The sequence below is a fragment of the Helicoverpa zea genome, chromosome 18, assembly GCF_022581195.2.
Source record: "Helicoverpa zea isolate HzStark_Cry1AcR chromosome 18, ilHelZeax1.1, whole genome shotgun sequence".
NCBI lineage: Eukaryota > Metazoa > Arthropoda > Insecta > Lepidoptera > Noctuidae > Helicoverpa > Helicoverpa zea.
In genome coordinates this window covers 5283668-5296835 of record NC_061469.1, presented here as the reverse complement: position 1 = coordinate 5296835, position 13168 = coordinate 5283668, and the positions used below count along the sequence as shown (strand labels likewise).

General features: G+C 36.2%; 1 protein-coding gene across 4 annotated transcripts in view; it reads right to left on the bottom strand.

Moving 5' to 3' along the window:
- The window catches only part of LOC124638795 (long-chain-fatty-acid--CoA ligase 5), a 57630-nt gene that overhangs the window by 28169 nt on the left and 16293 nt on the right, over positions 1-13168 (bottom strand). The window contains exon 1 of one of the 4 annotated variants that reach the window (XM_047175895.1): positions 4920-5068. The exons of 1 other annotated variant lie outside the window; for it this stretch is intronic. The gene's annotated coding sequence lies outside the window, so the exon portion shown is untranslated. 2 more of the 4 variants (XM_047175898.1, XM_047175899.1) reach the window with 2 other exon arrangements.

Here is a 13168-nt window from a genome sequence, read left to right as displayed (position 1 = left end):
ATGGAAAGTGATATGACAAACCGGACGGACGCTGTTCGATATTGGATCCGCATTTTTTGAGAACTGCTGGTATAATCGCGTACAGATGCTACAAACTTAAGATTTTATAATTTATTGAAAAAGTTTAAATTTTAGCCATGCATTTACCAAATCAAAACAAACACATCCTCGTGGTGAAATACGTATAGCCCGGTCAAAATAGACATTTGAAATAACAAAAATTCCCACAGAGCTGATTTTTGGTGGAGAGCTAGATTTGATCATTATAAATAAAATACTAAAAGTCCCCATCGATCCCATGTGTGCGTCAAAAGTTATTCGAGGTCAAATGTCAAAATTTTAGGTATTTTGTTTTTTTTTCGAAAACGGTAAGTTTTATCAAAAAAAGACATCAGACCAAAGTTGTAGATCTTTAAATTTTCTACAAAAATGGCATTAACAGTTTTCTCCTAAATCTTACCATTCCTGAGATATCGCGCTTCAAAGTATATTCCATACAGGACATGCACACATTTCCACGCCACCTGTGAGGTAGTGTACTCGGCGCGTTTTCTTTACCGTGGTTTCCCTGTAGGCCTACTCCACTAACTGTCATGACAATTTTAGGATAGTTTAAGGGAATAATTGCCGTCAAGTTCGAATATGATGTCATTATTGATATTAACTATTGGGTTAACTATCATTGTGATTGTTATAGATTTATCAGATTCATACAAAAACTCGTGGTGGCCTAGTGGGTAAAGAACCAACCTCTCAAGTATGAGTGGGTTCGATTCCAGGTCAGACAAGTAACAATGCAACTTTTCTAAGTTTGTATGTACTTTCTAAGTATATCTTGGACACCAATGACTGTGTTTCTGATGGCACGTTAAACTGTAGGTAGGCTGTCATTGAACATCCTTGGCAGTCATTATGGGTAGTCAGAAGCCAGTAAGTCTGACACCAGTCTAACCAAGGGGTATTGGGTTGCCCGGGTAACTGGGTTAAGGGGGTCAGATAGGGCAGTCGCTCCTTGTAAAGGACTGGTACTTAGCTACATCCGGTTAAACTGGAAGCCGACCCCAACATAGTTGGGAAAAGGGCTCGGAGGATGATTTGATACTATAATCATTTTTGCAATTGCAAAAAATTATGTCAGGAGTTTTTCTGGAGCAGGTGGGAGTAAAGTTTTAATAGGGTCCAGATATTATGTATCAATTTCCAACCCCAGTCTTCTGGATAAAAATGGAAATGTCGAAGGAAAATTAGCGTGCGATAATTTTCTACAACTTTAAAAGCGGATTGTCGCGAATACAGCGGTTTAAAAATTTTTGTTCTGTGTTTAGTGATGCAGAACCATGCCTTAGGACTGCAGTACGCTGATATTTAGGATTTAAAAGTGGGCAATCTAGCCTTAGCGACAAACCACGTGAAGGTAATTCAAAACCCGATATGACCCAAGATAATATGGAGGCTATGCGGCAGTTAATTGTCGCAGACCAACATGTAACATACCGTGACATGGATCCGTGGGCATAACGATTGTTTTACATTCCCCAAAATTAAGTAAAGTCTCGTGGTAAACGTTTCAGCACACCTGAAAAAGCTGTTGACTCATACAAATCGGCCAATTTGACTACCCCCACTTCAGAATGGAATAAATATTTCAAGAACTGGGTTTAATGCATGCAAAGGGCATTAAATATCGCGGAGAATTCTTTGAAAAACAATAAATGATATTAACCTATTAGATTGTCTATACTTATTTCAAACTACACAACTTAAAGGCAGCCGTCGTATATACGTGGCTTATATATGCATATCATGTGTAGTGTGACTCTTTGAATCGCGATATCTCAGGAATGGTGAGATTTAGGAGAGAATTGTTAATGCCATTTTTGTAGCAAATTTAAAGATCTACAACTTTGGTCTGATGTCTTTTTTTGATAAAACTTACCGTTTTCGAAAAAAAAAACAAAAAACCTAAAATTTTGACATTTGGCCTCGAATAACTTTTGACGCACACATGGGATCGATGGGGACTTTTAGTATTTTATTTATAATGATCAAATCTAGCTCTCCATCAAAAATCAGCTCTGTGGGAATTTATGTTATTTGACCACTACTTTTATGTCTATTTTGACCGGGCTAGTAATTAAACCGATTAACATTTTTATTGCCATCCGTATAACTTTATGAGTCGATCGGCACTGTTTAAATGCAAATCGAACTATCGCCATTCTATTCGCAGCGGACAATGTACGCTTGAGTACAAAGTTTTATAAGAAAAAGGTTTTACGAAAAATGTTTATTTTAAATTAAAACGTATGTAATTAACTGGTCACCAACCCGAAGAGGACTGTTAATAGAAAAGTCAGCAATTTCATGTCGTATTAATTGGATTTTTTTTTCATAGTAAAATATTACAGTTTTGAATGATCATATCTATCAATCCGGAACCATTGAGGAGTCAATGACTGCATTTATTTTTTATGGTTGTCAATCAAGATTGTTGTTTAGTCAGATTTACCTCTAGCTTAATTGAAACTAAATAAAACATTGAGTGAGCGTCGTTTTCAAATAATCCTTAGTCATTCTGTTATGCGTACACTGGTGTTCAGTCCATTAATATTTTTAAGTAGAAATTAATAAATTGTTATAACGATTTCGCGCGCAACATTACGCAAGCAAGTACGAATGTATGTACACGAATGCACTTCCTAGGCGTTGCGACTGCGCATACGAAATGAGACACCCACGGTAAGTGAGTCACGTCCACACGCGCCTCCGGCCCTACTTTACTATTGTACATACATTATGTACAAGCAAAGACAATAATGTTGTTTATTGTACAGACTTCATCGCTCAAATGACAATATTAAATGTCTGCAGGATGTCTTTACTGTTTCTTAGAACGTTTAGGGCTAATATTAGCACGGCTAAATATGTTGTTCCAACTTTGTATGGCACGGCTACTTCATAACGACTCCACACTCATCTTCACAAAGGTTTACGATAATGTGCAAAATACTGTCAGACGTAAAGGCCAATTAATTATAGAGACAGCTGCAGATAAAAAACGTGCAATATTTTGAAGGGTCCATCAAGCGACGCAATTCAACGTTTAAAAGTTTAAGGTCAAACATTTCTGTCAGGGGCGAGCTTAAACGAGAAAAGGGTTTGATCTTTTTGCGTCTACGTGTAGTAGTTCCCTTCAATTTGTATGAAGTAACCTTCGGCTCGTACCGACAACAAGGTAACTTTAGATCATTTATCTTCGTTGTGCAGGACGCAAGACGTTGTGATGACTGAATACGTTGCAATTTCTTTGGCAATGCTCAAGGCCTATGACATGAATATAATTAGTAATAATAAGAGCGGTGCACTCGCCAAGCCGTATTATTACTTATGGGAACGTGTAAGTCCGGTGCTTTGGTTGCGTACAGAGTCATCGCACCTTGCATATTTTATTATTGGCAGATAGTTCGATGGAATTGTGACTAATAATAAAAGGGAGTGTGGGCATTCTCTGGCATTATAGGGCAAATTAGATAAATAAATGCCCAGCCAAATTGAGGACACTCATTTACGACTTAGTAGAAACTATGAAAATTAATCCCAGGTATCATTGAAACCCAAAAATAATTACTATCCAAAAACAAACTACAGATGACAAATAGAAAATATCATCTGGTCAAACTTCTTCCGTCTTACCACAAAAACTTTTAAACGTCAGTTTATGCCTTGTCTAAAAAAATGTCAAATTATGACGTTGACATATGGTTCATTTTGCAGCCAAAATTTTATTAGACAAGTGTAAAACAGGGTTTAAAGTTTTTGTAGTAAGGCCCTATATGTCTATAATAATTCAAAGCAACAGTGCATGACTAATGCAAAAACATCAATCAAGACCTCATTACTTACAAGACTAATAGACATGGACTACAGGTCAATTATTTTATTATATCCATAATTAATTGCCTCTTCCTCAAATAGAACAAGGAAGTTTTAATCGTCTTTTTCCTTGAGAAAGCAGGTGCTCATCAAAGCGACCAGTATTAGTTGATCCTAATATATGTAGGATCAGGGGACCTTTTCCCATCTCTCTCATACTTGCACACATTAAATGCGAAAAGACGTAGACGATAGAAGTTTCTAGTATGGATTAAAAACCAATTACTCACAACCAATTCAGTGTCATTGTCAAGTGATAAAATTCATTTACTTATCTTAACAATGTTACTCAAATTATAAGTGCTTGAAGCTCAGGTGTCACTTCAACCAACTATTACCTACTGACGTAGTTTCCCGAACAAATTCAAGTAACTTAGTAACGTCATTTGTGGGAACAGGCGATACTAGGTTGGAACAAAGATTCTCTTCAGATCTCTGGTGACCCACAAACGCACAATGGCTATCGAATTTCGACCATAGCTGGAGCCAGTCGTGATCGCCTCAAGCACGACTGCGTTAGATCGCTTTTCGTGTATTAGGATCAAACGCTAAAGCCTTTAAACATTGTCTAAAGTGTTATACAATCTAAATTTTCAGAATTATCTATATACAATGTCTAAACTAATTTGTAATTAAATTGTAAATAATATTAAGTAAACAATTAAAAGCTGCAAAAAAATGCAGTAAGTTGATGGTTCCTAATTATTATTTGGATCACTTAATGTTAATTCCGAAGATATTGGCATTTAGAACAAATGATAAGAATGTTTGTATGGATTCCGAAAAACGTGCAAAACGCAACAATAAAATGAAATTAAAGAAACCCGAAATTAATAATCATGATGACATAGTTGCAGTTAAAAACGACAGAATCAAGTCAACATGCAAAAACACAAAACATAAAACACGACAACAAACATTGCGACATTCGAGCGGCGAAAACATACACTCAACAGTTTGTGTCCCGGCAAACTCGTACACTTTACCTATGAGATTTGTAAACACACGAGAGTTTCGGTTATCGCGGGTCGGTAATCGTCACTAGTATCGTATATGTCGTCAAAGCTACCGGGCCATTCGAGGCGGGATCGCGTGCGCAGGCTTGTACGCGCGGCCGTTGCGCCGGCCGTCCGTTGCGACAATGCGCTTCCATGTTGCCGTGAGCCGCCTCCCCCAGTCTCACCAATTGCCTAGCCACCTCTCTCTTTTGAGTTGTCACGGGTTGGGCCAACGGTAAGCACTCGCCCGCACTTTGCTATCTTTCGTTGGTGTTGAAACCAAATGATGTAGTGCGAGGGTGTCAGACAAATATGAAAATGGATTTGATTTTGCATCCGAAATTAATCATCAAGCATTAACAAGGAACGTAGATTTGTGAAGTCTCTATGCTGCTATTTCGAAATGAGTCAACCAAAATACTGAGCAATATTTCAGGCTAGCATTTGATCGCGTGCTTAGAACCATGTGAAATCAGAGGTGAAATAGAGCGGATACCGTATGCAAAACATCAATGAGATGGATCGATTAAAAATGTTAAACATGGTTACAAGACAAATATGAACATTAAAACAACATTACATTCAAAAACATTGCATAATCGTTTTAATCGATTATAGCTGGTAAATCAGCTGACATTTTGAATACAAAATTGATGAGTTCCTGATCATAAACAACTTCACTTAGCCAATAATGTCTATTGATAGAATAACTCATTTCCTATCTAGCTTTCTAAAATATTGCTTCTACTGAGCGTAAGTAAACACTGTTTTATGGTATGCCAAAATGGTTTCCTGATTACCTATAAAACATTTACGATATCTTAGAATCCTAGTTTGCCTAAGACCAATATTGGATCATGTAGACGATTTAAGCGCTTGTTTTGTTTAATTTGGGTTAACCACAAATATTAGGTATCCATTCTTCTTCTAAGTAGTGAATTACGAAATTTTCGTGTAAATCCTTCGTTAAAAAAAAAAAAATTCCGGCGATGGAATAAAAATTGTTGGGTACCGGACATATACGTACCTTAGTATACGAAGCGCCTAAATCGTTTGAGATAATTTCTATCACAGACACTTAAAATGCACATACTTGTATCCCTTAATCATCACCTATAAGTGTAGGATAGGAAAATACCATATTAATAGATAATGTTATGCATTAGTTAAACGCTCTCGTAATTATATCGATCTGGTGAATATCAAGTCTGTCATATGTTCCTTTATGGCATCAATTTAAATGGATCATCAAACTTAGCCAATCAGACTAATTGAAAAGGCTGAACGAAACAAATGATGTTATGTGACAAAACAAGTGGTACCAAATGGTCTGTATCTAGTCATAACATTAATTCCAAGCTAGTATGGTCATCCTTTCAAAATAGGATCTTAATCTCCTGTGGCAGATAATCAGATGAATAATAATTATTGGGTTGAACACTAGGTGTCAGTTTGTTAGGGCAAAACCGGGAATAGAACAACATTAGAAATGCCTACACAGTTTATAGAAAACAAGTTTTATATTACAATAAATCATCATATTTCAATAATATTGACATTTATTGATGACATGGATACTGAGCAAAATATGCAAGAATAAATTACGACACCGATTATAAATATAAACAAACACAAAACAATATGCAACACGATCGTAATCACCACATCAGCAATTTACTAATACTACGTCAAACTGTTGTTTATTACCATCATATTTCTCAAGTAATATACGAACATAATACATTCAGCACTTCATTAAATAAATCTTTCCAAACAAAAGAACTTCAACCGAAGAGATAAAATTTCGCAACTCGAAGAATGTTGCTCCCTGCAAAGCCGGAGTTCTCCAAAAAGTATAAGGAAACTTTGAAACCACATAGTTCAGTGGCTGAATGCTCAGACTACAATAGGACATTAAAAATGATGGCTTAGCCACGCTACTCTGTCATTTAGGATCCCATCTACTAACCAATGTTAGGGTCCAGTACTGTATCCATCTTTTGTTCTACAATGTTTACTTTTGAATCAGACAATATCGACGGCTACTACTTACTTTTTCTCATCAAGGAAATCGTCTGTTTTATGTCCTTGTTAGATATAATTATCAGCTTTATTTGGGTTGAGCTATCAAGGTTTAGCTACTTTAGGAGATTAGGTATAATCAATGATATGCCACACCTGATTTTATATTATTTCCTTATTTTTCTATATATCTTGTACGAATGTCAGCTTCCTTTTCAAAGATAACAAAAAGTTGAATAAACGATAATCCTGAAATTGATATCAACAGATAATGTCTATTACGGAAAATAACAACACACATCTAGATACGATTTGCCCAAGGATATGAAGATATTGACTAATACTTCCTTTGCAAACGTTAGCATGGACGCAACTCTTACGAAATACCTAATGTAAACATTGACACAGGCATTAACCGTGTCAACGCAGTAAAACAAATAGACGGACGGGTCGCAAGGGCGGTCGAAATAGACCGAACATATTGGCAGATTCAGTGCTAATTTGTATTTGAAATACATGAAAATGTTGTTGAATAGAAACGTGATGTGTGAGCAGTTAATATGATCGACGCAAAAGGACTGGTCCAGAGGTCAATGACCCGCTTTTCTAACTCGGCGTGCGAGTCGTAAATTTTTATTTCAGAAGCCTATTCTCGGTAGTTTTGTTGAACTAGATTTGCTTTGAGTTAAAGGGTTATAATATGAAGGATATATTGAGAATAGAAGCACAGTTAGAAATAGGTGGTCTTGTAGTTATATAGCGGAACTTTTCAGTGACACGACGGAGTACAATTTGCGATTCGTTCAGTCTTCTTTGTAGATACAATTTGTTGTACAATCTCTACAGACAAACAATGTAAGGCAAAGAGCCAATGATGGCGAAAATAAAGGGACAGGCATCAATCAAATTTTATCGACAGGCCTGTCGAAAGGGCGTTTCAAACACAAAGACAGTTTAGGAATACCAGAAATAGTTGTAACTTATTTTATATAAATGCTGCTCTATGTGTTGTTATGCAAAAGTATGACACTCGAGGTTCTTTGTACTACTTATCCATACTCAGAGACTCAACGACATCGAAAAAGCCCCTTTATCGAGACTGTCCCACTGCAGGGCAGTGACCTCCCAATTAACTTACACCCCTCCCGATCTTTTAAGTCTTCTCACCAGAATAAAACTTGTGATACGTATATAACATGATAAGTATTTCCTAAATATCGTAGTTCTTTGTCTAATGAGCAGCCAGCCCTATTCGGGGTCACATAGAGTGAATTCTGCAAATCTTGTGCACCGTGTAAACAGTTTGGCGCAACGACTGGTCAGTGACTATCTAAATCGCAAGGTGAGCGGCGATTCTCAAAGACTCCACGTAATTGTTGTCTCACGTTTTATATGTAAATAGAACCGTTTTACATTTAATTCGCACATAAACTCCATATTAATGTTTTTATGGTTCTGCACGAACCCTATTTTATGTTATTGCTAGCTACCGCCAGCAGCTGTACCCGTGTCCTGTGGGAATTACTTTACACTCCCGGAAAAAATACCTAATACTTCGATATTGGCGCATTCGAATAAGCCAAACCAACTCTTCAGTTTTACCTACAATATTAGCATAGATACCAATTTTGGAGTAACGATATTAGTCCTATTATAGTTCGGCCATTCAGAGAATGCGTTCCTGACACGTCGCGATTGAACTGACGACGTAACTACATTCATTGATTATTGATATAATAATGTTGTTTTAATGCTCCTCAATTGTTAAAACGGTAAACAACCAGCAAAAATATTTTTATCGTAACTGCAACGCCATTGCAAAGTTACGTCGTCAGTTCAATCGCGACGTGTCAGGAACGCATTCTCTGAATGGCCGAACTATAATAGACATAGCATACATGACCTTATAAATATTGAGGAAAAGTAGCAATATATACCGAGATACGAAGAATGAATCCCTTAAGGAAAATGGGCTCTGCATTCTGCGAAGACAATAATTCCGTCTCGTGTAATGATAGGGAGCAAGCTATGCAATTTATAAGCAACAAACAATCTACTACTGCTAAATATATTATACAATTTCCTGTCCAAAAACCCAATAGGACTCGAATATAAACGAACAAAACATACAGACAATTGAATATGTCAGTTTTAAATCTAGTCAGACTGATACCTATACAGATTCGAGTCACGATTCTCCTTTCAAGTTCGTAAACACGGACCTACCTCAACTACCTACTTAAAATAATGCAGGACATTATTATAAACGGGAAGTCTATATAAACACCTAATTGATATGACGACTTATAATTTGCATACTCAAGAATAAACTCTATCAATTGATATCTGCTCGTAAAATAAGAGCTTCCTTTTAATAAAACGTTTTACTGCAGTTCTTTAATATCACTAATAACTGATAATTAGTTCTGTATTAAAACTAATATGAATATTAACTTATAAAATATGTTTGATCTATTAAAAGAAAATGCAATATGTTAGTAATTTGTAAAATGGATACAGTCCTTTGTAAAGTAGCTGGCCCGAGAACGTACTTCATAGCTACTGGCACATTTTTGGAGCAGAGTAGCCGCATTTCATAGCTAGAAAATTTCCTTATCCTAGACATTTTTAATATTGCCTTTGGGACGCCTTTAAGTGTTTGAAAATTACATTTAAATCTATTTTTTACATACATGAGCTGTTTATATACAAACTCAATTGAGCACGTCCGTAACTACTATCACTATCGCTGGAAAAAATAATATTTACATAAGTATTCCATTTTGCGGTTGATTTTTTCTCTATCCAAGAACAATTTAAAAGCAAATGTTCCCATATTAAATTCCACAGCAAAAATAACTAAGTGTCCATTTCAGTATCGACATCAATTTTCCTTATGCAAATCTCACAATTTAGTCGTCCGAGGATAAATCGCAAGGTGTGCAGCCAACTTTAAAGAAATGGCAATATTAAATTGTATAGAATCGAATTTCATTGGCAGGCTACCCACACACTTAGTTACACTGAAATTACAGTTCAGCAATAAACCCATAGCTTGGGAAATAAGCACACCCGCAGGTGGCAGCAGAAAAATGAAAGACACGATTATAACTCCCCACAATAGTGTCATTAATCCTTTATGGGTTCCTCGACCCCGGTTCTCGAGTGATAGACAATGGTGGTAGTCGTGTTTGTGAGCTGAATTAATGCGTATGCACATGCAATGGGAAGCGGGACTCGACCAGCCTTGAACTTGTGCATGCACTTCTATGCAAGCGATGAATGCGAAAGCAGCCGCCATTTCTAGTCGGCACGTCATGTAACGCGTACGTAAAAGCCGACACGCGGCATTTTCCAATTGGCCGGACACAGAACGCACCTACGCGCGTCGCCTGCGCAGCGCGCGACCGAATGCAGCGCGCGCTTTCATCTGTGTAACACTGTGCAAGCCGGCCGATAACACTGAAATATGTTAATTAAGCGTTGACGACGCCGTATCTAAGTGCACTCGTCACATAAATATGCATAATCCTCTACTACTATTTTAATAACAGGTAGATCATAACTGTAGACTTATCTCATTAATATGCATATAAAATTCTAAAACTTATTTATTTTGACATTTTATGGTCATTATCACATCCGATTTAAATTATATGTATAACAAGATTTCAGGTTGTTATTTAGATATTAAATGCACAACATAATGTTTTCAAACACTGGTACAAGGTAATTGTTGTAAATTTTTAAATCAATAAAGTAGGCACTACTAGTGTAAATTATGCAGTTTGAAGCAAAAATAACGATCACTCCTCGTAAGTACAAATGGTAGGATCGAAAGTCAGTAAATAATAAAACTTCCACGCTAAATACCCGTGGTTTAATACTAATCTTAGCAAATACATAAATGTCAAAGTCATGGTAAGTTATAGGCGATGCACAAAGATATTTTAACTAGTGCTTCTAGAAATTTCATTTTGCGATTTATATTTATGCGTTTACATTTTTTATATCTGTAAGCTATCTGGATTTAACTAAGAAAAATGGTCTGTTTATTTATTGGGTACTTACAAAACTTTTGCTTGTAGGTACTAATAGGAATATTGCTTTGAACATAAGCGTACTTATATAGTGATAGGTTTAATATTACAAGAGTATAATGCGTATACTCGGTAGCTATTAAGTATACGGTATCTTGTTCCGAGAGTTAAGTAAAGGATAGTTTAGTAATTTTCCAGCGATCTTGCGAATTGTACGGGGTAAACAGCCAGTAGGTTGCGAGGTCATCGACCCGGCAACCGGTCGAGCTTAAAGCTTTGCCGAGCGGACATAGTGAGACAAACTTGGCCCACATTTCAGAGCTATTACAACCAGTAATAAATGTGTACAACGTGAGAGATCCCGAATTATTACTATTGTATTTTTGGAACATGCTAGAACTGAAACCATCATTGAATTAACCAATTGCCAAAAAAGAAACAGAATCTCAACTTAGTAATATTATTACATATTATAATTCTAATTTAATATATTAAAAATATATCATATGTCAACAAATAAATAATAATCCGTTGTAGCCAAAGCCATTTCGCATAATTTCTTGTTACAATTTATTATGCAAATTCGACAACACACAGCATTCCGGACTGTCACTGGTATTTTTGTAGTTTATTTCTCTACAACATAATAAATGATAATTAAAAACCAATAAATATAACTTGCCACGAACCGAAAACGAATATTGCAATTTTCACAGTTTCTCGTTAAACGTCAGAAGTGACTTTGAATTAAAACACACCGCAACTGTGTCTAATGTAGCTATTTTCTTAGTAGAAATGAGTTAAGTATAAATCAGCCTAGGACAAAACTTACTGACTTAAAGCATCAAAGTTTTGCATTAGCTTGAACACAACAGACCGATTAATATTACAAATTAAAATTACATGAATATTTATTTAGTTTTTTTATTTAAAGAAGCTAAACTGAAGGACTCTGAAAGTTATAGTATTTTACACTTGTAGAAAATAAATCCAAGACACAAGTAGAACCGCAACAAATAACAAGTATACAATAAAATCTTCCGAGACACATCTCATAGTATTGCAAGGCACGCGTTTATTCTCGACGAAGCAATAAATAATAATAATAGAGGCAGCACTTTTCTCATTATTTCCTTGTTCGCCTCGTCATCGACTTTTATTAATTCGCAACATTGAAAAGGTTTCAACCACTCCATAAAGTATTTTAATGATATCATAACGGATTATGGTAGTTTTAACCTTATAGGCACATGCTTCAGAATATAATATATAATTTCGTTAATAACTTTGTTAAGGAAAATAAATCGCGTAGTTTATTTCTCAGTAAAAAAAAGTCGTGGTGGCCTAGTGGGTAAAGGACCAACCTCTCAAGTATGAGGGCGCGGGTTCGATCCTAGGTCAGACAAGTACCAATGCAACTTTTCTAAGTTTGTATGTACTTTCTAAGTATATCTTAGACACCACTGACTGTGTTTCGGATGGCACGTTAAACTGTAGGTCCCGGCTGTCATTGAACATCCTTGGCAGTCGTTACGGGTAGTCAGAAGCCAGTAGGTCTGACACCAGTCTAACCAAGGGGTATCGGGTTGCCCGGGTAACTGGGTTGAGGAGGTCAGATAGGCAGTCGCTTCTTGTAAAGCACTGGTACTCAGCTGAATCCGGTTAGACTGGAAGCCGACCCCAACATGCTTGGGAAAAAGGCTCGGAGGATGATGATGATGATGTAGTTTATTTCTCAGTATATAAGTTATTGGTTTCTGTTTTCTTGCAAGGAAGTGTATCTCGTTCGGAAATAAGTTTTGTTTCCCGATAGTATAAAGGCTTCTAACCACAAAACCGCGGTAAATTATTTGAACATTTCCAGACCTTACGAACTTATGGAAACTCGCTAAAGAGTTGTTTTTAGGGACTGAAGATCTTCCAAAAAAAGGTTTTGAAGGATACAGAGAGAGCTTAAAAGCCACGAAAAACTATTGAACCATTTACTTTGATTTAACAATGAGTGCCGAACTAAAACGGTGATAGAACATAAACACATAATGATTTTTATTCGACACCAATGCTTCAAAACTTTTATTTTTAATTTCAATATGTTTTTATTGTAAGCCGTTTATAATTTATTATTTTCCTCCTTCCAAACACGTCCAGATCTTCACCAAGTTGCATCTGATTGAA